The sequence below is a fragment of the Schistocerca serialis genome, chromosome 8 (assembly GCF_023864345.2).
Source record: "Schistocerca serialis cubense isolate TAMUIC-IGC-003099 chromosome 8, iqSchSeri2.2, whole genome shotgun sequence".
In the NCBI taxonomy this organism is placed as follows: Eukaryota; Metazoa; Arthropoda; class Insecta; order Orthoptera; family Acrididae; genus Schistocerca; species Schistocerca serialis.
The window spans coordinates 385,362,732-385,386,191 of record NC_064645.1 but is presented as its reverse complement, the minus strand read 5'-3'; the positions used below and the strand labels follow the sequence as shown (position 1 = coordinate 385,386,191).

Sequence of the window (23,460 nt, the reverse complement as noted above, 5' to 3'; positions counted from 1 at the left end):
AAGCAGGCGACGGAAGCGGACTCCGGGGGGCAGCAGGGCAGACACATATAACCCGTACTGACGGTCGAGAGAATCGGCGAAGAAGGACTTGTAACAGGGGTGTTCGGGCATAGACAACAGCCGGCAGGCATACCGACACAGCAGTATGTCGCGCCGGTAGGTCAACGGTAACTCGGCAGCTTCAGCGTAAAGACTCTCGACAGGACTAGTGTAGAAGACTCCGGTCGCAAGACGTATCCCCCGATGGTGGATGGAGTTGAGCCGGCGTAAGAGGGATGGCCGAGCGGACGAGTAGACGAAGCTCCCATAATCCAGCTTCGATCGGACTATGGACCGATACAAGCGAAGCAGGACAGTGCGATCCGCTCCCCAAGATGAACCGCTAAGAACTCTGAGGACATTAAGGGAACGTGTACAACGGGCTGCCAAATAAGAGACATGTGGAGACCAACACAGTTTCCGGTCCAACGTGAGCCCTAGAAACTTAGTTGTGTCCACGAATGGGAGAACAACGGGACCGAGATGTAAGGATGGCGGAAGGAACGCTTTATATCGCCAAAAGTTGATACAAACCGTCTTCTCTTCAGAGAACCGGAAGCCATTTGCCACGCTCCATGAGTAGAGGCTGTCTAGACAACGCTGGAGGCAGCGCTCCAGGAGGCATGTTCTCTGGGCACTGCAGTAGATCGCGAAGTCATCGACAAAGAGAGAGCCTGAGACATTAGGTGGAATGCAATCCATAATTGGATTGATCGCGATGGCAAAAAGGGCTACGCTCAAGACGGAGCCCTGAGGCACTCCGTTCTCCTGGAGGAAGACGTCGGACAATACGGAACCCACACGTACCCTAAACTTTCGATCCGTTAAAAAGGAATCAATAAAAAGGGGCAGACGACCGCGTAGGCCCCACCTGTGCATAGTGCGGAGGATACCTCCTCTCCAACAGGTATCATAAGCCTTCTCCAAGTCGAAGAACACGGCTACCGTTTGGCGCCTTCGCAAAAAGTTGTTCATGATGAATGTCGACAAGGTCACAAGGTGGTCAACAGCGGAGCGGCGGCGACGAAAGCCGCATTGGACATTAGTAAGTAGTCGTCGAGATTCAAGAATCCAAACTAACCGAGCATTAACCATGCGCTCCATCACCTTACAGACACAGCTTGTAAGAGAAATGGGGCGGTAACTAGAAGGAAGGTGTCTATCCTTCCCGGGTTTGGGTATAGGAACAACAACGGCGTCACGCCAACGCATGGGGACCTGACCTTCGGTCCAGACGCGATTGTAGGTACGAAGAAGGAAGCTTTTGCCCGCCGGAGAAAGGTGTGCCAGCATCTGAACGTGAATGGCATCTGGCCCCGGAGCAGAGGACCGGGACAGTGCAAGCGCACGTTCGAGTTCCCGCATAGTAAAGGGGGCATTGTAAGTCTCCAGATTCAGCGAGTGGAAGGAAGGTCGCCGAGCCTCGTCTGCCTCTTTCCTGGGAAGGAAGGCAGGATGGTAATGGGCGGAGCTTGAAACCTCCGCGAAAAAGCGGCCAAAGGCGTTGGAGACAGCCACAGGATCAACAAGGACCTCAGTACCTGAGGTCAGGCCAGGTACTGAGGAGTGGGCCTTAATGCCCGACAGCCGGCGCAGGCTACCCCAAACAACGGAAGAGGGAGTAAAACTGGTAAAGGAGCTCGTGAAAGAGGCCCAGCAAGCTTTTTTGCTGTCTTTGATGACTCTACGGCATTGCGCTCGGAGTCGTTTGTATTCAATACAATTCGCCAACGTAGGATGGCGGCGAAAGGTGCGTAAAGCACGTCGTCGAGCACGGATAGCGTCCCTACAAGCCTCGTTCCACCAGGGGACGGAAACGCGACGTGAAGAAGAAGTAGTACGAGGTATGGAACGTTCGGCAGCATTGATAATAACAGCCGTGCGGTATTCGACCTGACTGTCAGAACTGGAAAAATCGCGGTCCGGAAAGGTCGCCAGGGAGGAGTAAAGTCCCCAGTCAGCTTTCAGTATGTTCCAGCGCGAAGGTCGTCGGGATGGGGTGTGGTGCAGGATACGAACGACACAGGGGAAGTGGTCGCTCGAATAGGTGTCAGAAAGGACATACCACTCGAACCGACGGGCAAGAGTGGTAGAACAGATCGAGAGGTCCAAGTGGGAGTAGGTATGAGTAGAGTCCGAGAGGAAAGTCGGGGCGCCGGTATTGAGGCAGACAAGATTGAGATGGTTGAAGACATCCGCTAAGAGTGAGCCTCTTTGACAGGATGCAGGAGAGCCCCAAAGGGGATGATGGGCATTGAAGTCGCCAAACAATAAGAACGGCGGGGGAAGCTGATCGATCAGGTGCATAATGTCAGCCCGACTAACAGCAGATGACGGTGGAGTGTAGACGGTACAAACTGAAAAAGTAAAAGCAGAAAGAGTAATGCGGACAGCTATTGCTTGGAGTGGGGTGGTCAATGGGATGGGATGGTAATAGACATCGTCCCGAACGAGCAATATGACCCCACCATGAGCTGGGATACCGTCCACAGGGGCGAGGTCATACCGCTCCGAGGTATAGTGGGAAAAGGCAATACGGTCAGTCGGGCGCAACTTGGTTTCCTGGAGACCAAGGACGAGCGGACAGTGCAGGCGGAGGAGCAGTTGTAATTCCTCCCGATTAGATCGAATACTTCTTATGTTCCAATGAAACAACGCCATTGCTAGTCAAAAAGTTGGGGGAACGAGACGGGGAAGAGCTGGTCACCTCGATGGCCGCGGAGGGCCAGGTTGCGAGGCAACAACGCTACAACTGACGGCAGGCGGATCCGGTTCCATCGACTCGTCGCCAGCTGCGGCCGCTGTTCCTGATTGTGTAGGAGGGGCCGCATCATTTGCCGACAAAAGGCCGGCGGAACGCCTGGCAGCAGAGCGTCCCGGCGAAACTGAGGACGGCCGGGAGCAGCGACTCACGGATGAAGCGTCAGATGAAACGCGCCGGGGTGGAGAGGGGGATAGAGACTTCTTCTTGGAGGCCTTCTTGGAAGGCCGAGGAGGCACAGGGATGGTGGGCTGGACCCGAAGAAGGTCCTCACGCGCGGTGTCCGTTTTCGAACGCCGGACCTCGGAAGCTGGGGTCCGGAACGTTTCCCCGATGGATGCCTGAGAAGAGGATCGCTTCTCAGGTGGCGTGGGGGAGGAGGAGGAGGAAGGGTGGCCCCTGGGGCAGGGGGGGTGGGGGCCGCGGGGGAGGAGGAGTTGGAAGGGAGAGATTTGGGAGGCGGAGGCAGAGCCCCCTGACGGGCAGAGGAGGCGGAGGGGGGACAGGATAGAGGTGAGGATACAGCGGAAGGAGTGGACACAACTGAGGCAAACGAAGTGGCCAGTGACACGGGATGAAGGCGGACATACTTCTTCCTGGCCTCAGAATAAGAGAGCCGATCCAAAGTTTTGATTTCTTGTATCTTTTTCTCCTTCTGATAGGCGGGGCAGTCTGGGGACCTAGGCAAGTGGACGCCAGGACAATTAGGGCACCGAGGTGGTGGGGTGCAAGTATGTTCCTCACGAAGAGGACGTCCACAGTCGCCACAAAGGGGCTCAGCCTCACACCGGGACGACATGTGCCCAAAGCGCAAACACCTAAAACAGCGCATAGGAGGCGGGACGTAAGGTCGCACGTCGCACCGGTAGCACATCACCTTTACCTTCTCCGGGAGAACGTCCCCCTCGAAGGCGAGGATAAAGGCCCCGGTGTCGATGCGACGGTCTTTGGGGCCGCGCTGGACTCGCCGGACGAAATGCACGCCGCGGCGCTCCAGGTTGGCCCTGAGCTCCTCATCAGATTGTAGCAGGAGGTCACGATGAAAAATAACCCCCTGCGTCCTATTTAGTGCCAGATGTGGGACAAGGGAGACTGGGATGTCCCCTAGGCGGTCGCACGCCTGGAGTCCCGCCGATTGTGTGGCAGAGGTGGTCTTGATAAGAACGGACCCTGATCGCATCTTTCTGAGAGCCTCGATTTCCCCGAAGACGTCCTCAATGTGTTGAACAAAGAACATGGGCTTGGAGGTGGCGAACGTCCCCCCATCTGTTCGAGAACAGACCAAATAGCGGGGGAAGTACTTCGCCCCAAGCCGGCGGGCCTGTCCCTCCTCCCATGGAGTGGCCAAGGGGGAAAGGGCAGGAGAACCAGAACTAGAAACGGTACCTTTTCTTTTGGAAGACTCGGCCGCAGAGCGACCTGATACGTGTTGGCGTTTCATGTGCGAAACGTCCGCCCCGATACCACCCACTCCGACCAGGGGCTCTCCCCACGGGCGCCACCCAGCCGCAGCAAGGGCCACCTGGCAGGATGACCATTGCCGGGAGTCCTGATGCCCCAAGGAGACGGGCATCTACTCCTTGGCCAACGTGGGGAGGGTGCAGCTCAGGTATCGGCAGTACGATCCCTGTGTTGTCAGGGGGCTACAACCTAGAGGGTACATGACGACCCCACCACAACGGGCTGGCTACCGTGCTGGATTTCTGGTGCCATGGAAAGTCCATCATGATCGCTGGTGCAGATGGAGATGCACTATGGGCGTAACTTGGACAACTCATCAGGCGTTTAGGCCCAATTTGAGGAATAATGGGTATGGTGACAACGCCGGTGCAATGCTGAGTGCCAAGGTCTTAGTGCACTTAGGACCAGTGGTACACCATGTAAGGTGTCCTTCCCCAAAAGGCTCGTACTTCTGTAGAATTTTGAAAAATGGAGGTCAAACCCCAAGGGGGACCATCACATTAAGGCCAAAACATTTGAGACTCCTTTTAGTCGCCTCTTACGACAGGCAGGAATACCGCGGGCCTATTCTTGCCCCCGAACCCGCAGGGGGGAGTTCGCGAATGAAAGCTGAGAGGGGAACTGGGCAGTCAGGTGCCTCGCCAATGACCGTTGCTCACAGCAGCACGTCTTCTGTGAGTTAAACTGGACTATTGTTGACTGGAGGCGTGCAATTCCATAAAAACTCAAGTTTATGGAACTGATGGCTTTATACACAGCTGGTATGAATCATTGTTAACAAATAGAATGCAAAAGGTTGCGCTGAATATTTCAGACAATTTCGGAAAGGTAGAAAATTTTAGCGAATGGGAAAAAAAGACACCACCACAAAGGGGTCGCATAGGGTTCAATTTTCGATCCACTCCTATTTTTTTGTATATGTGAATGGCCTCCCACTTAACGTTCAGCAAGTGTAATTAATATTTTTGTAGATACTAGTGTTACAATAAATCTCATTATAGAGAAGGCAATTTAAGAGTTGGTAAATAATATTTTTCGAAGAATTAAGTGGTTTTCTGAAAGTGGACTCTTCATACATTTCGACAAAACCCACTGCATTCAGCTCACTACAATAATCATACCAACAATTGAGCGGGAGTCAGTACATAGGGTATAATGCTCCAAATTTTCAGATGTAGAAGCATATCACACAGCTCCTCAAACAGCTGAGATCAGCTACTTTTGCTATTCGTATTACTGCTAATATTGGAAACAAACGTATCAACCTCCTAACGTATTTCGCAATTTTCAATCAGTAAGCATCATACGAAATAATTTTCAGGGGTAATTCATCGCTTAGAAAGAAAGTAGTGGTTGCAAAAAAGCGAACAACAAGAATAATATGTGGTGTTCACCACGGACATCATGCAGGTACCTCTTCAAGCAGCCAGGCATTTTTACTATGTCGTCACAATACATATATTAGCTAATGAAACTTGTCATACATAATCCATTACAATTTGAGAATGACGTTTACACCTACAACTCTAGAGATAAAGTGACCTTTTTTACCCATTGTTAAAGCGGTCAGAGGCTCAGAACGGAGTTTAATGTGAAGGAACAAAAATTTTTAACCATTTTCCCTGTAACATAAAACGTCTGGCAGGTAGCGAATCAAGTTTTAAACCAAATTTAAAATCGTTTCTCCTGGAGAACTACTACTCTTCCACTGACTAATTTCTATTTAAAAACTGGTAGCCAGGAAAAAATAAGTTTATTTGTATGAACTGGACTAAAAATAATGTGTTAATGTCAACGCTAATCATGTATACTTATCCTATAAACTGATTCGTTCCAATGATCTATGGGCCATGAAACTAACTGATTAAATGACGAGTTGCGACTGACTCCAAGGTCGCGAGTGCACAGACAGCCTAGTGGGGCATTAAATCAGCAGCGCCTGGAGAGCGAAGTTCAGGGCGGAAGTTGTTCTGTGATGTTTTGGGAGCGTTTCACGCACCTTAATTTGAACCCACTCTCTCAAGCTACTGTGAACCTGAATCTGGAGGCTTATTTCAACGTTCTCGGTGACCAATTGTTTCTCTTTCTTCTACATCTTAATTGTGGCTATACTGTTGACACTCTCGTCCTACGAAATGGTCATAGCTGTGCTACACGCATACGTACCTGATTCAGACTGTCACCTTACCACACCTCTACTTGTCGGCTAACACACACGATCACAAGGCCGTACAAAATGTATTGAACTGTTTGGAAAAGTGGGTAAAACGTAGCAATCAACACCCCGCAGTTTGGTACCTCTGTGGATCTAATCGTGAGTGATTGGTTTCAGGTGGATACGGCCCACCTGAAGAAACTTGTGGCCACCCTTAGTCGCCAAAGTCGGTCCACCGTAAAGGCTGGAGTCAGAACCTACTAATATTTTCCCCATGTGCAGATTCCTTCAGTGTATGTGGATGACTCTGCATAAAGGATATCGTGCTGCGTCCTGCCTGACAGGAAATTTTTGTTGCAGTAGCAAAGCTAGCTACGTATTCCCAGAAGGTATTGATGAGGTAGTGGACGTTTCCTGTAGTCTAACTCTGTTTTCTCCACCAAGGGAACTGGGAATAGCCTTCGACGCAAGCTCCGTTAAATTTAAAAGGGGAAGGTAGTCTACATACAGCCTAAATACCACGGTAGTTAATTTATGTAGCCGTTCACAGATGGCATTAAGAATAATGCAAGATAAAATCAGTCACTTTTCCTCTGGGACACTGTTTAACGCACCTCCGCACTGCTACACATGTATCAAATTCCCCCACAGCTCGTGTACTTACAAGGGTCCCATCCTGCATTCTATGTGGTGTAAAACACGTAGTGGCGCAGGGGAAAGGCACTGGACCCGTATTCCGGAAAACAGCGGTTAAAATACCCTTCTGTACATCCCGGTTTAGTATTTCTATTGTATGATTTCCGTAAGTCGCTTAAAGCGAATCCCCGAATGTAAAGCAGTCTACTACTTTCCTTCCGTAATCAGTGTTTGTCCTCTGTCTGTAATGAACTCGCTAACAACAATGATAAACGTTGTCTTTCCTTCTTGTTTTGATGTGGAGTACGCATTAGAAGTGATTTACAATGGAATGATCATATAAAGTTCATCGTCGGTAAAGCAGATGCCAGACAGATTCGTTGGAAGAATCCTAAGGAAATGCAGTTCGAAAACAAAGGAAGTAGGTTACAGTACGCTTGTTCGCTCACTGCTTGAATACTGCTCAGCAGTGTGGGATCCGTACCAGATAGGGTTGATAGAAGAGATAGAGAAGATCCAACGGAGAGCAGCGCGCTTCGTTACAGGATCATTCAGTAATCGCGAAAGCGTTACGGAGATGATAGATAAACTCCAGTGGAAGACTCTGCAGGAGAGACGCTCAGTAGCTCTGTACGGGCTTTTGTTTAAGTTTCGAGAACATACCTTCACCGAAGAGTCAAGCAGTACATTGCTCCCTCCTACGCATATCTCGCGAAGAGACCATGAGGATAAAATCAGAGAGATTAGAGCCCACACAGAGGCATACCGACAATCTTTCTTTCCACGAACAATACGAGACTGGAATCGAAGGTAGAACCGATAGAGGTACTCAGGGTACCCTCCGCCACACACCGTCAGATGGCTTGCGGAGTATGGATGTAGATGTAGAGTCATCCTGCGACCATTAGTGTGCTTGAAGGCCACAACCAGCGATGCTCTCATCTTACAGGCTGATGCCTGCGACATTGCAAGTAAGTAACCTGCCATACTGAAAAAATCGGATCTGTTGCTGCGGTAAAAAAATGGAAATAATGTGTGGCGAGGGCCTCCCGTCGGGTAGACCGGTCAGGTGGAGCAAGTATTTTTAGTTGACGCCTCTTCGGCGACTTGCGTGTCTATGAGGGATGATATGGTAATGATGAAGACAACAACACCCAGTCCTTGAGCGGATGAAATCTCCGACCCAGCCGGGAATCGAACCCGGGCTCCTTGGCATGGCAGTCTGCCGATGTAGAGAACCTGTAATACATATCGCATTACAGGGCTTGGAAAGGAAGTACGGGAACATCGCGAGAAGTATTCGCTTGAACATAAATGCTGGTTACGCTGTTGTATTTGACCACGAATGGCACCTCTGCAATGCCCTCAATTCGCTGCAAGCGTCTGTCGTTGTCAGAACAGCATTCTGTGTAATTTTGAGTGCATTACGTCGGAGCTGAGTGGGATCGAACGTTGGCAAGTTGTTGGTGGTCGTATAGTGGGTGCTTCCGTGATCAAGGCAGCCAAAGCCTTTGGTGTTTCAAGAGGCGCCGTACCGAAGATTTACATCGCATACAGCGAAAGCGGAAATAAGTCACCCGCAAAGTAACAACGAGGACCAATTTGTGTGGCGAGCAGTTGTGACGGACGGTCATTGAAGAGGATTGCGATGAAAAGTAGGAGAACGACTGGTGTAAAAGTCACTGCAGAATTTGAAGTCTCAGACGCGAACCCTGTCACCACCAAAACACTGAGTGAGCTCCATACCTGGGAACTGCAGGACGAGATGGAAGCAAAAACCGTTCATCAATGATGCACATGCCCGTTATAGGAAAGCGCGGTGCTGAAGCCATAAAACTAGGACTAGGGAACAACGGAAGAGCACCATTTTGTCGAATGAGTTGTTTCACACTATATGCAACTTCTAGCTGAGTTTACGTCCCAGGACAAACATGGCGAAGGTTTGGCGATTTGGGCAGCCATATCGTGGTACTCCATGGGCCCCATTTTTACTCTGCAGAGTCACTTTACTGCCAAGTACTGTGGTGCAATTTTGGCTGGTGAATCCCATACCATGGTACGACGTTTGTTCCCCGACGGTGATGCTGTATTTGAAGACTACAGGAACCCCGTCCAGACAGCTCGCATCGTCCAAGACTGGTTTTGTGGGCTCGAGGACGAATTGTCGCACCTACCGTGGCCAACACTATCACCAGATCGCAATATTATTGAGCCTTTGTGGTATACATTTGAGAGAAGAGTGTGTGATCGCAATCTTTAAGTGAAGCTGCCATTATGTTGCAGGAAGAATGATACAAGTTCCCCTTCAAAAGCATTCATAGGCTGCGTTTACCCCATTCCGAGACGAATTGAAGCCAACTGGTTTTCTACAGCGTGTTCGGCATCGTAATGATGTTTTTGATGTTTCCAAATTTTCTCCACCCCTATAGGTCATATTTTTACTACTCTTCACAGACAGCTGAACGTAGTTCTCATACCTACAATGTCTACACTCCAAACCGTTATGGATTTTATGGCTTAGGCTCAGTTTTCAAGAGCAATCCACCAACATTTCTACATTAACCGAGATGGTATGTCTTGCGTTATTCGTATCGCGAAGAGCATTTCTAGCTTTTCTTTACGAATTAAACCTTCGACTGGAAGCACTTATTACTTTAAAAATGGGCAGAAAGGAATTTTCGCGACTTACAAGGGAACATTTCCTAAAGTAAATAAACAATCTTGATGAAACTCATGTGTACGTTGAGAGGTGAAAATAATGAAATACGTAATTCTTGTTGCCCAGTTTCACTTTTGACAGATCAAACACAACCTGGAAGTTAATTTGTCACATTAGGTTTAGAGGTAATATCTCCGAAACCGTGATATACAAAAAAGTATTTCACATAAAACTGAGCGAGTGAGAAAAAACCGTGTTTTGCGTCGCACCTGAGGACGAATAACTTGGTAATCTGGTGATCGCAAAAGGCTCGACGGGACAGGTACAGCCGTTGGACGTACTGTATGTGGCATTCGTTGTAGGAGGAACTTTTGTGAGGAGATTTTCAGATGTAGTTCTGCTGAATTATTATGTCAACTCCCACTCGAGAAGCAATATAATCACGCTGCAGTAACTAGAATAGAATATCGTCTCTTCGCCAAGATTTTCAAGTGTTCTGAAATATGCCTGGTATAAATCAAGATATTCTGAGGATATCCGGTCACAATTTGAAAATCCTGCTGAATTCTGTTTCATATTATGTTTTCCATCGAGTGTATTATGTGTATAGTTAAAAAGTTATGTTTTAAGAATTTCTTTAGAGGTAATCATTATTGTGAACATTTTATATCATGATAATGAGTTATTATTAACGAATTTAATTGATGAAAGGAGAAAATATAAAATGCAGTAAATGAAGCAGGTAAAAAGGAATACAAACGTCTCAAAAAGAGATCGACAGGATGTGCAAAATGGCTAAGCAGGGATGGCTAGAGGACAAATGTAACGATGTACAGGCTTATCTCATTAGGGGTAAGATAAATACTGCCTACAGGAAAATTAAAGAGACCTTTGGAGAAAAGAACCACTTGTATGAATATTAAGACCTCAGATGGAAACCCAGTTCTAAGCAAATAAGGGAAGGCAGAAAGGTGGAAGGAATATATAGAGGGTTTATACAAGGGCGATGTACTTGAGGACAATATTATGGAAAGGGAAGAGGATGTAGATGAAGATGAAATGGGAGATATGATACTGCGTGAAGAGTTTGACAGAGCACTGAAAGACCTGAGCTGAAACAAGGCCCCGGTAGTAGACAACATTCCATTAGAACGACTGACGGCCTTGGGAGAGCCAGTCCTGACAAAACGCTACCATCTGGTGAGCAAGATGTATGAGACAGGCGAAATACCCTCAGACTTCAAGAAGAATATAATAATTCCAATCGCAAAGAAAGCAGGTGTTGACAGATGTGAAAATTACCGAACTATCAGTTTAATAAGTCACGGCTGCAAAATACTAACGTGAATTCTTTACAGACGAATGGAAAAACTAGTAGAAGCCGACCTAGGGGGAAGATCAGTTTGGATTCCGCAGAAATATTGGAACACGTGAGGCAATACTGACCCAACGACTCATCTTAGAAGCTGGATTAAGGAAAGGCAAACCTAGGTTTCTAGTGTTTGTAGACTTAGAGAAAGCTTTTTACAATGTTGACTGGAATACTCTCTTTCAAATTCTGAATGTGGCAGGGGTAAAATACAGGGAGCGAAAGGCTATGTACAATTTGTATAGAAACCAAATGGCAGTTATAAGAGTTGAGGGGCATGAAAGGGAAGCAGCGGTTGGGAAGGGAGTGAGACATGGTTGCAGCCTCTCCCCGATGTTATTCAATCTGTATATTGAGCAAGCAGTGAAGGAAACAAAAGAAAAATTTGGAGTAGGTATTAAAATCCATGGAGAAGAAATAAAAACTTTGAGGTTCGCCGATGACATTGTAATTCTGTCAGAGACAGCAAAGGACTTGGAAGAGCAGTTGAACGGAGTGGATAGTGTCTTGAAAGGAGGATATAAGATGAACATCATCAAAAGCAAAACGAGGATAATGGAATGTAGTCGAATTAAGTCGGGTGATGCTGAGGGAATTAGATTAGGAAATGAGACACTTGAAGTAGTAAAGGAGTTTTGCTATTTAGGGAGTAAAATAACTGATGATGGTCGAAGTAGAGAGGATATAAAATGTAGACTGGCAATGGGAACGAAAGCGTTTCTGAAGAAGAGAAATTTGTTAAGATCGAGTATAAATTTAAATGTCAGGAAGTCGTTTCTAAAAGGATTTGTATGGAGTGTAGCCATGTATGGAAGTGAAACATGGACGATAAATAGTTTAGACAAGAAGAGAATAGAAGCTTTCGAAATGTGGTGCTACAGGAGAATGCTGAAGATTAGATGGGTAGATCACATAACTAATGAGGTGTTGAATAGGATTGGGGAGAAGAGACGTTTGTGGCACAACTTGACTAGAAGAAGAGATCGGTTGGTAGGACATGTTCTGAGGCATCAAGGGATCACCAATTTAGTATTGGAGGGCAGCGTAGAGGGTAAAAATCGTAGAGGGAGACCAAGAGATGAATACACCAAGCAGATTCAGAAGGATGTAGGTTGCAGTAGGTACTGGGAGATGATGAAGCTTGCACAGGATAGAGTAGCATGGAGAGCTGCATCAAACCAGTCTCAGGACTGAAGACGACGACAACAACAACATTAACGAAAGACAGATAAGTGAGAACGTAAAAGAGTTAAAACGTAAAATCTCAGTTCAAATCATAAAACAAAGGTAAGTAAAAGCAAAAATTTGAATAACAATGAAAGTTTAGATATTTCATTTGGGTATGTAGAATATACTCCGAAAGCACATTGTGTACAACTTATACTCCAAAAATGCTATTTGAGAAACCAGCTTTATACAACGTGGATGAATGTGATAGGTTCTTTAATTTATGTCGTAAAAAAGTTTCCATTTTTCAAAATTAATGATGGTGGGATATTTGGCAAAAGTTGATTAATCAGTTTTCGAGAACGTCAGTTACATTTCAGGTTTATATGACAAATTTTTTATTTATCGTGGTTTCGAATTTATTCACTCTGGACCTAATATGCCAGTTTAACTTTCGAGATGTATTTTATCCCTTAAAATTGAACTTGGGCAACAACAAAACGTAAATATTTCATTATTTTGGCTCCTCTTCATACTCACCAAGTGTCATGAAGGTAATTTGTTTACACTTGGGAATGTTTCCTTGTCACTCTTTGGTTATGCCATTTTGGGCGATCCATCTGCACAGAAATGTTGTTCCATATAATTTCCTGGACGAGACAGTGTGCTCCTCCTCAGGCTATTATTTACGGCAAGGTCAGTTTCTGGGTAAGAGGGCTTAGATGGTATTTTCGTTGTGAATTTCTGAAGTCGGCAGCGAGTGACCCTTCGGTGTCAAGCCAGTTACTTGTTGCAATACGGAAGACAGACAGAATTCGAAATGTGTTCCTGGGTGCAGGTGTGGCATTCTGTTTAGGCGTTTCCCTGTTTTTGTCGGTGAGTGCTGCGGATTAGTGAACACGGACTTGCTAGGTAAAGACAAACCTCAGAGCAGAGCGCGCAGCCAGTAGCTAGCTGAACGTGGTATTCGACAAAGAGAGATTGTCTTGGCTAGTTAACTCACGGCAGTAAACTTCATTCGTTTCCGCGCAGACTTGAGAGTCATATTTTCGTTTGACTCTGAACTGACTTTGAATTGAATTCCTGTTTTGTTACTGCTGTGATTGTTGGCGAGACATGAGAGCGCTCAGTTTGCGGGGGCATGTAGATCTGTTAACGGTGAACATATTCCAATCCAGTAGTCGTACCCCGGAATCTCTTCGAAAAGTAGTTACGTACCCACAGGGCTTTTAATTATTGACTTTGTAGTTGTGGGAAGTTCGTCACGAGGGTCAAATCGAGTTTGGCGACCCTTAGACTCATTTCATGGTGTAGCAGAGCAGAGAATTAAGTCAGGTCCGCCAGTAAACGTTTTCTTTTAAAACCGCAGAACAGTGCGCCGCGTCATTTACCTCGCACTCTGCACATTGCCAAGAGTGCGCGCATTCTGACTGCGCCAGCAAGGCAGCTCCGAGATGCTGACGAAAGGAACGTTTCAGCGTTGAGCTAACCCGATCAAGTAAAGTTGCCGCAGTATACATACATAGTGATACAGCTGCCCCTACCGATATCGATTTATGCAACCTGCACTATGTATGTATCAAGAACGATATCCAGACAGGCGACAGCCACATAATAGATACTAACTCCCTCTCTGAGCTTTGGGCGACTTTTCAACTGTAAAAAATACAGGTGAGGTTTGGCCGAGAGTTATGTTATTTTTGGGGCAAGATATACCTTACTTCCGTCATACTTTTCTTCCTTCGTCTAATTAGCTGTGTAGCCACAGAGGTTTTGGATGTGTCTACGTTTCTTCCATTTATGGCACTTAATATTTCAAAAATGGTTCAGAAACATTACCTTATAACGTGTTTCACCATCGGATGCAACGAAATTTACAAGATACTAAAATGGCAAGTGTGGCAGTAACAAATTTCTAGTACATAACCCAATGAAAAGGTTAGTATCATGGTGATTCAGCTGTCCCTGCCGATGTCTTACGCAACCCCACAAGAGGGAACAAAGTCTATGGCCAGTTGTCTCTGGAGATGTGAAGCACGTTATTAAAATGTTGCAGAGTAATTGGTGAAGTATACGAAGACTTCTTAGATCTATTTTCCAAATTGTGTTGACAGAACTACTTGGGTACATTAATGCGGTGAGTCATATATTAAGTAGTTATCACCATGCTTACCATTTTGATATCCTGTTAATTTCGTTGTTTCCGATGGTGACACATTCTTTATAAGGCGACGTTTCTGAACCATTTACGAAAGATTAAATATTGTAAACAGAATAAACTTGCAGAGATATCAAAGCCCTGCATGACTAAACCTCTAATAACGCAAAGAGAGATTGAAGACTCTTGGATAAGTGTGGCAGAAGTAAAGTACATACATCTGCCCCGTACATTGTTTGTCATAAGAGTTATTCTCGAACTGTAGATGTGTTTGTGAAATATACTCATGATTTATGATTAAAAACCCTTATGTGACTTTCTCTTTATGGCTAGCTTTGACGGAAAAAATAATAGATTTTACAAGTGTATGGTGTCCAGTACCATTAGCTTATTCTTCTCGGTTCTGTAATTTTACTGCGGCGCTTGCAATTCCTTTGACCATTTCATTCACCCTACTTGCGAACACTACTCCGTAACATTTTCTACGAATTGCCTTAAAAACTATCTATACAGGCCTACGTACACTTTTACTGTCTTTGTCATCTACATCAACACCTTTCAACACGTGAGAGAATGTCACCATACAGTTAAATTGTCCAACGTTTCGTCTTCCGTTGCAAGTCACTTCACGTTCACCGCACAGATGAGACCTGCAGTCACATAGGTGGAAAAGTTTGGTTCAAGAGTCTGTATGTATCGAGGCTTATAACGTAGAAGTAATCTCTGTCAGTTTTACAAGTGGGTAAGAAGAAGTAATATTTAATTTGGTGACTAATTGCTGGTGGATATGTGACTATAAGGTTGTATTACTTGATACGATGTATATTTGCACTGTGTCCCTCCGACCCGAGCAAATGCTGAATTTCTTAATTTGAAGCTTTGTTCTTGCTTAAGAGATCTCATTTTCCATCTTCAGCACTTTAAGAGGTATTGCCGCTAGTAATGCAGTACAAGAACTCCAGCTTGATTAAAGCTGCATACCAGACTCACATTCAAGTGTGGGAATGTATCTGGTAACTCATCTGGATCGACAAAATGCACACCCAGCGTTAATTTGTCAGGATTTTCATGTAAGCTCATGCTACACAGCTGAGTGAAAAATTCTCTCTGTATTTATATACTTTATGTAAGTCGCACCTATGTTTTAAAACTTCTTCTCATAACTAAATGATCATTTCGAAGCTATATTAACAGAGAAACAAATGCACATATAAAGCATTCTCGTGGTAGCAGTTAACATGACACAGTGAATACGCACTGCCCTTCCACGACGCTATCTCCTTTAACTCTTGAGAGCCTCATGTTTGCCCTTATATACACGAATTAGCCGATGCCAACAACGACCTTACCCCTACCTAAACAGCAGTAAAACAATAAAAGATTTTTCAGCATGTTTGGAAGCTGCTACCTGCGTAGGATAACCTTCAGGAAAACGTTCTATCTTATTAAAATGACAATCTTTTAATACACTCCCATACGACCACTACTTCCGACTGACGTCATGTCATTTCAAGAAACATGCTTTATTTGTTCACAAATTGAAGCTCTTTAAACGTCACATTGAGCATTCCATTATTAAAGCATCACGATGGTTACTTTTGTATGAAGATGTATATGAAGCCGTTTCCAATGAGAACGTATCACTAAAAGTAATAAAATTTACATAAAACTTAAGCTCTGAGATCAAAATTAAATCAACTACTGTAGAAGTCAAATTTCACTGTAGAATGTGGATAATAGGAGAAATTGGAAACAAGTGTTTTATACACGTTATCACAGTCGTTTAACATCTATATCAAAGATGTTTCACAGTTTAAAAATATGCAGCTGTATGAGCGAAATGGCATGAGATAAGGGAACAGGGAAGACGTAACAGCAAAAAGAGTAATGCAAAAATATGTGACAGTCTAACTATGTAAACCACCACACGAAAAGTGATATGCCCAAATGGCAATACATGCGAAGAAGTCAAAATTCTCTGCAGCATCTCTTCTTGAAGCTTACGCTACTGACATAGAAGAGATATTACACATTACATCAGAATGTAGGTAAAAGCAAAAAGATGCAGAGCGAGAAGCTGGAGTAGAGAGATTAATCTTCCGAATCTGTAAACAAAAATAGAGATTAGCGATAAATAGGACTACGATTCTGTTGGCCTTCAGGGAGCAATTCGACAGCACAATTTCCCTCGGTACTCAATATACAAAACTTATTTGTAAAGTTAATCTAAACAGTGTATTTTTATTGAGGGCTACTTATTAACCCTTTTGAAATATTAATGCCACATCTATCGATGACAATAACATACCATGATTATTTTATTATAGTTAGAGAATCTGACATTATTAAAAATGTTGAAGACAATGTGAGTGACATGACACCCAAGTAACGTACCGGCCCCTATGTTACTCAACACATCTGTAAACATCATGTTGTAAACACATTAAAGTTAAAGACGAACTTGATATTTTGTCAGTTGATAGAACAGAATCGTTACTGAGAAATCAGTATTATTTCTCTCTTCACGTTATTAACTTCCTTGCAGGCTGCACGTGCTCCGAAACCGGGTATGTTTCATAAACCTTTGATCCCCGAATACGTGTGTTATCGTAACAAACGTTTCAGACAATTTTTGGGATAGCATCACACGTTTCAATCAGCGCAGCCATATTGGATAACGGACCTCGGTACAGATACTACATAGAGGGGCACAACACACTTAGACCATGTTACATCCACAGTCGAAACGGGATGCTGCGCAAGAATTGAACAAGCAACAAAGAAAAAGTACCCGTCAAGATGTCAGCTGTACTCACGTCAAACACGGCGACTTCAGTGACAGAGACGTGGGGCGTCAGCCGACCCCGACACAGCACAGCATGCGACGCTGATAGCAGTTGTGGCGCGCGACCCCTGTGCACACGCCGACGCCGCAACCGAACGCAGCGGACTGCTCAGCGCTTGCGTCACGGCTGAGAGTCGCCGACAGACTGACGAACGCTGCGCGGGACACAGTGGCACAGATGCCGGCCACAGGCCGCGCATGCGCACAGCGAGGGAAAGGCCGCGCGCCGGGCGGAGCCCCTGGGGGATAGACAGCCGGGCGATACATCAGAATCCTCTCTGTAGCACGCTGCTGGCCGACGTCATAACGCATGCCCGATAGGCAGGCCAGCGACACAAATGGAAGGTGAAACGATACCAACTATGCACGATCTAGCATGTACGTACACTATCGCACCTGAGTCGATTTCCATAAAATTCTTCTGGCTTGTAGAGTTTTATGCTGTAAAATACTGAACAATAGTTTTGGCGACAATGATGTCATTACCCCCGTGAGGACCATAAGACGTATCTGTATTTTTCTGATGTTTTTGCAATCTCGATCGACTGGGCAGCCCTGCTGAGTTTTATCTTCGTAGCCAAACCATGTCACTAGTTAAACAAAATTTTTAATGGAGAAACAAGATGAGATTTATTTCTACTCTGACAGTAACGTAAAAACGAGAAATACTAGTGGAGCACGAAAAACCTGCCTTTTCTGTCCTCCATATATGCAAGTAATTCACATATTGTCGAGGTCGAGGTGCAAAAACAAATCATTTAGGTGAGTTATGTAACAGACATATTTGTTTTTATTCAAATACCAAGACCTTATTTCCAATCTTTAAAGGATTTTTAGTTCTCACAGTTTTCCAGAGAACGGTTAACATCCAGTCACCATGAGAAAAGGTAAAGCATTTCTATTCCGGTTCTGAATGCCTGTTTTGTGTTTTAGAAGTGGTCTTCGTAATTTATTACTCTACACGTGCTACAATATTTATTTCGAAAGTTTGCATAGAAATAATTATTTATCGAGAAGAAATGTCTGGATACTCTATTTCTTAGCAGATTACATGCTTTAGATATAAATGACGCACACTCTATTTATCAACTGCAATACATATAGATGTACATAATTCATCATACTTTATATCTGCAATAATAACACTTCGCGCCACAGTGGTATTGCGTACACTAATGAAAGGCGATTACAATAGTGTCTGGAGCGTACACTCACCATTTAACAACGCAACGCGGTATACAATCAAACAGAAATCTTGGGGAAATACGATCTTGTAATTAAAAAAAAAAGACAACTGAATAATAAATCCTTTTGGAAGAAGACAAACTTCCAGCTAGAAATATACAGGGTGGTCCATTGATAGTGACCGGGCCAAATATCTCACGAAATAAGCATCAAACTAAAAAACTACAACGAACGAAACTCGTCTAGCTTGAAGGGCGAAACCAGATGGCACTATGGTTGGCCCGCTAGATGGCGCTGCTATCCATCAAACAGATATCAATTGAGTTTTTTTTAAATAGGATCCCCCATTTTTATTACTTATTCGTGTAGTACGTAAAGAAACATGAATGTTTTAGTTGGACCACTTTATTCGCTTTGTGATAGATGGCGCTGTAATAGTCACAAACGTATAAGTACGTCGTATCACGTAACATTCGGCCATTGCGGACGGTATTTGCTTCGTGATACATCACCCGTGTTAAAATGAACCGTTTACCAATCGCGAGAAAGGTCGATATCGTGTTGATGTATGGCTATTGTGATCAAAATGCCCAACGAGCGTGTGCTATGTATGCTGCTCGGTATCCTGGACGACATCATCCAAGTGTCCGGACCGTTCGCCGGACAGTTACGTTATTTAAGGAAACAGGAAGTGTTCAGCCACATGTGAAACGTCAACCACGACCTGCAACAAATGATGGTGCCCAAGTAGGTGTTTTAGCTGCTGTCGCGACTAATCCGCACGTCAGTAGCAGGCAAATTGCGCGAGAATCTGGAATCTCAAAAACGTGGGTGTTGAGAATGTTACATCAACACCGATTGCACCCATACCACATTTCTATGCACCAGGAATTGCCTGGCGATGACTTTCAACGTCGTGTACCGTACTGCCATTGGGCGTAAGAGAATTTACGGAGCGATGACAGATTTTTTGCACGCGTTCTATTTAGCGACGAAGCGTCATTCACCAACAGCGGTAGTTAAACCGGCATAATATTCACTACTGGGCAACGGAAAATCCACGATGGCTGCGACAAGTGGAACATCAGCGACCTTGGCGGGTTAATGTATGGTGCGGCATTATGGGACGAAGGATAATTGGCCCCCATTTTATCGATGGCAATCTAAATTGCGCAATGTATGCTGATTTCCTACGTAATGTTCTACCGATGTTCCTACAAGATGTTTCACTGCATGACAGAATGGCGCTGTACTTCCAACATGATGGATTTCCGGCACATAGCTCGCGTGCGCTCGAAGCGGTATTGAATAGCATATTTCATGACAGGTGGATTGGTCGTCGAAGCACCGTACCATGTCCCGCTCGTTCACCGGATCTGACGTCCCCGGATTACTTTCTGTGGGGAAAGTTGAAGGATATTTGCTATCGTGATCCACGGACAACGCCTGACAACATGCGTCAGCGCACTGTCAATGCATGTGCGAACATTACGGAAGGCGAACTACTCGGTGTTGAGAGGAATGTTGTTACACGTATTCCCAAATCCATTGAGGTTTGACGGACATCATTTTGAGCATTTATTCCATTAATGTGGTATTTACAGGTAATTACACTGTAACAGCATGCGTTCTCAGAAATGATACGTTCACAAAGGTACATGTATCACATTGGAACAACCGAAATAGAATGTTCAAACGTACCTACGTTCTGTATTTTAATTTAAAAAACCTACCTGGTACCAACTGTTCGTCTAAAATTGTGAGCCATATTTTTGTGACTATTACAGCGCCATCTATCAGAAAACCAAGAAAGTGGTGCAACTAAAACATTCATATTTCTTTACGTACCACACGAATATGTAATTAAAAATGGGGTTCCTATTTAAAAAAACGCAGTTGATATCCGTTTGACCTATGGCAGCGCCATCTAGCGGGCCAACTATAGCGCCATCTGGTTTCCCCCTTCAAGCTAGACAAGTTTCGTTCTGTGATGTTTTTTCGTTTGACGCTTATATCGTGAGATATTTGGCCCGGTCACGATCAATGGGCCATCCTGTATACACTCACGTTCAGAAAAAACAGAACACCTTGATATACTAGAGATAGGACGTTCATATTAACAGGATACGTACACTGTATTTCCTGCAGAAATCATTACCATTTGAACCATGTCGACCTGCGGGTTCAAGGTCAACATCGATACCGCGGCCCAACACCTCCTACAGGAAAACGCGCCTGCGGCTCTCGTTGTCGTTATGAACTGAAGGTAATGTATTAGTGTGATTTGAACAGATGTACAGGATGCCTCGCAGACGTGTGCAGGATGTGATGCATCCATCCTGGAAACTGTTGCTCGTGTGGGCGAAATGTCTCGGCAGTGCAACGTGTGTGTGCATGATGGCCTCAGAACTCGACGAAATGGCTCAGACCGCACCACCCACACCACCCCCTGAGAAGATCGACACTTATCCGAATGGCATTGCAGGACACGTCTGGGTCCTCATCGGCTCTGGCGCAACAGTGGAACAGTGCGACAAATCGATCAGGGGCGACAGACCATCGCTGTTTATTACGGCACGGATCACGTGCGCGTCGTCCACTTCTTCGTTTACCTTTTACGAATGTGCAGAAATATGCTAGAAGGCAATGGTGTGTGGAACGACGTCACTGGGGACAGGAATGGCATCAGACAGTGTTTTCGAACGAATCCAGGTTCTGTCTGTTTGAAAATGATGACAGCGTTTTGGTTCGCAGCAAGCAGGGGCAGCGGCATCGCCGTGACTGCATTCGCACAAGACATACAGCGCCAGCTATTGAGTGCAACAACAAATCACAGCTGGTGAGTGTCCAGGGTTCTGTGACCGGCATGACTTACCTGAATGACATCCTGCGACCCGTAGTCATACCCTTTCTGCACGACACCCAGACGCCATTTTTCAGCAAGACGCTGCACGACTACATGTTGCAGCACGAATGCGCGCCTTCTTGTAGTCACAGGATGTCACCCTTTTACACAGTCCCAGCAGATCACCAGACATGGCGCCAGTCGAAAATGTGTGGGATGTGGTGGGTACATCGCTATGACCCAATGCCAACCACCACAGATGAACTTTGAAATCAGATGACTCCACTTTGGGTGGCTACGCCATAGGACACCATTCGCACCTTATACGCGTCGATCTCATTACGCAGGAAACAAATTATCAATGCCCACTGCTGACTTTGTGCCTACTAGTCAACAGAACATATGCTGAACCGAGGTGACTGAAATGCTAATCATTCCTGCAGAGCATACTAACGTACATTTCCTATGAATATGAACGTCCTCTCTCTAGTCGTTCAACGATTCTGTTTTTCTGAACACGAGTATAAGAATCAGGTTAATACTATAGAGTTAAGTATTATTTCCTCCTAATATCCCACATACACAAACACAAACACACACACACATACACATAAAGGAGCGCGCGCCCGTGCGCGCTTTTTGGAATCCTGCAGAAACCTCGAAGTCAATACACGTCATGAGAAGGTTAAATAAACACAAAACCTGGAAACACCACGACTGGAAGAAAGGAGAATGACTTAAGTGAATGTAAAAGATCTGAGACAGACAGTGGTTCAAATTAAACGTGATTAAAATAAAAATTCATTTCCCCCTATTGCCAACGAAAAAATCCCGATCCAAAACGAGAGCCTATGACCCTTAGAAACCGATAAATAACAATTAATAAGAATAATGAATCAGGAATATAAGAGTAACAGATAATCTAGAGGAAACAGTTCGTCAACTGAAACAAATATCTGAATAAAACAGCCCCAATAAACCCAATGAGAATGGTGGAATGATGAATGTGATGAAGCAATAGAAGACAGACACAAATCCTGGTTAAGTTATCAGAATCAAAAACAGGAAGAAAAGCACCTGAAACTAGCAAATCAAGGAAAGGAAACACAAAAAATAAAAAGTATGGTTACACGCCAATACTAAAAAACTATACTTTTGATAATGGAAAAATATAACAGGAAAAAATTACGAGATTACTACAAAATATCTATTAGACATCTCCAAAGATGTGATCCTCCAGCACTACTACTAAACATTAATGATAATAAAAAGACGGCCCACAGCAATAGAGGACATACAGAAAAAATTTTAGCAGAAACTTTTAACAAACTAATAAACTGTGAAAATCTTCCAAACTTCAAGTAAACACAGGAACCACAATAAGAAAACCAGAAAATGTAAACCCAGCAATAGCTCATGTAGCCGACAGATTTTCGAGAGAGCTCAAGAAGTGCAAAAGTTCGTAGTGATTTTATTTTGCGTCTGGGTATTTCGGTTGCTATGCGTTTATTCATCGATTGTCATTTTTATTTGTAGTTCACTGTAACTGTCTGAGTTTACATATAGTCATTTTGTCATCTAGAGATAGTGAATGGAGCTGTGGACGCTAGAAAATTAAGTGGTAAGTGTTCAGATCGGAACTCTTCCGACGTATTCCTCTGTTCGAGTTCAATAGAGGGGTAACAGCAATGGAGGCAGCCCGAAATATTTGCCCTTGTTTGGGGATAATGCCATTGGCCAGAGCACGGCAAAAAAATGGTTTTCTCGCTTTAAGAAGAATAGTTTTGACTTCCTGGGTTGGATGAAGATCGTTTAAACGGGTTATACCACAATGATCCAACTCGAGAACTGAAATGTGACGAACTGTGATCATTCCACCATAGTGCGACATTTTCATGCGATGGGGTTGATTTAAAAATCGGATTTATGGGTTCTGCATGCACTAAGAAAATCACGAAAATCAGCAGGTGGCCATACGTGCATCTCTGCTTGCTGGTCATCAATGGCTCGTGAACAACACCGACAGTTTCTGTCCATTATCGTTGCTGGTGACGAGAATTGGTGTCTTTACGTTAACTAAGGAAAAGAAAGGAATGGTTGAGCCCAAACAGACCAGAAACTCCCCGTACAAAGAGCTACGTGAATCCATAAAAGATATTGGCCGGCCGGAGTGGCCATGT

The 23,460-nt window shown here is 44.8% G+C and overlaps 1 long non-coding RNA gene across 1 annotated transcript in view; it reads right to left on the bottom strand.

Moving 5' to 3' along the window:
• LOC126416417 (uncharacterized) overlaps positions 1-17,381 on the bottom strand; it is a 1,461,459-nt gene extending 1,444,078 nt beyond the window's left edge. The window contains exon 1 of the long non-coding RNA XR_007575454.1: positions 17,222-17,381. This is a non-coding gene — a long non-coding RNA (uncharacterized LOC126416417). The remainder of the gene's footprint in view (positions 1-17,221) is intronic.
• Positions 17,382-23,460: the final 6,079 nt, after the last annotated feature.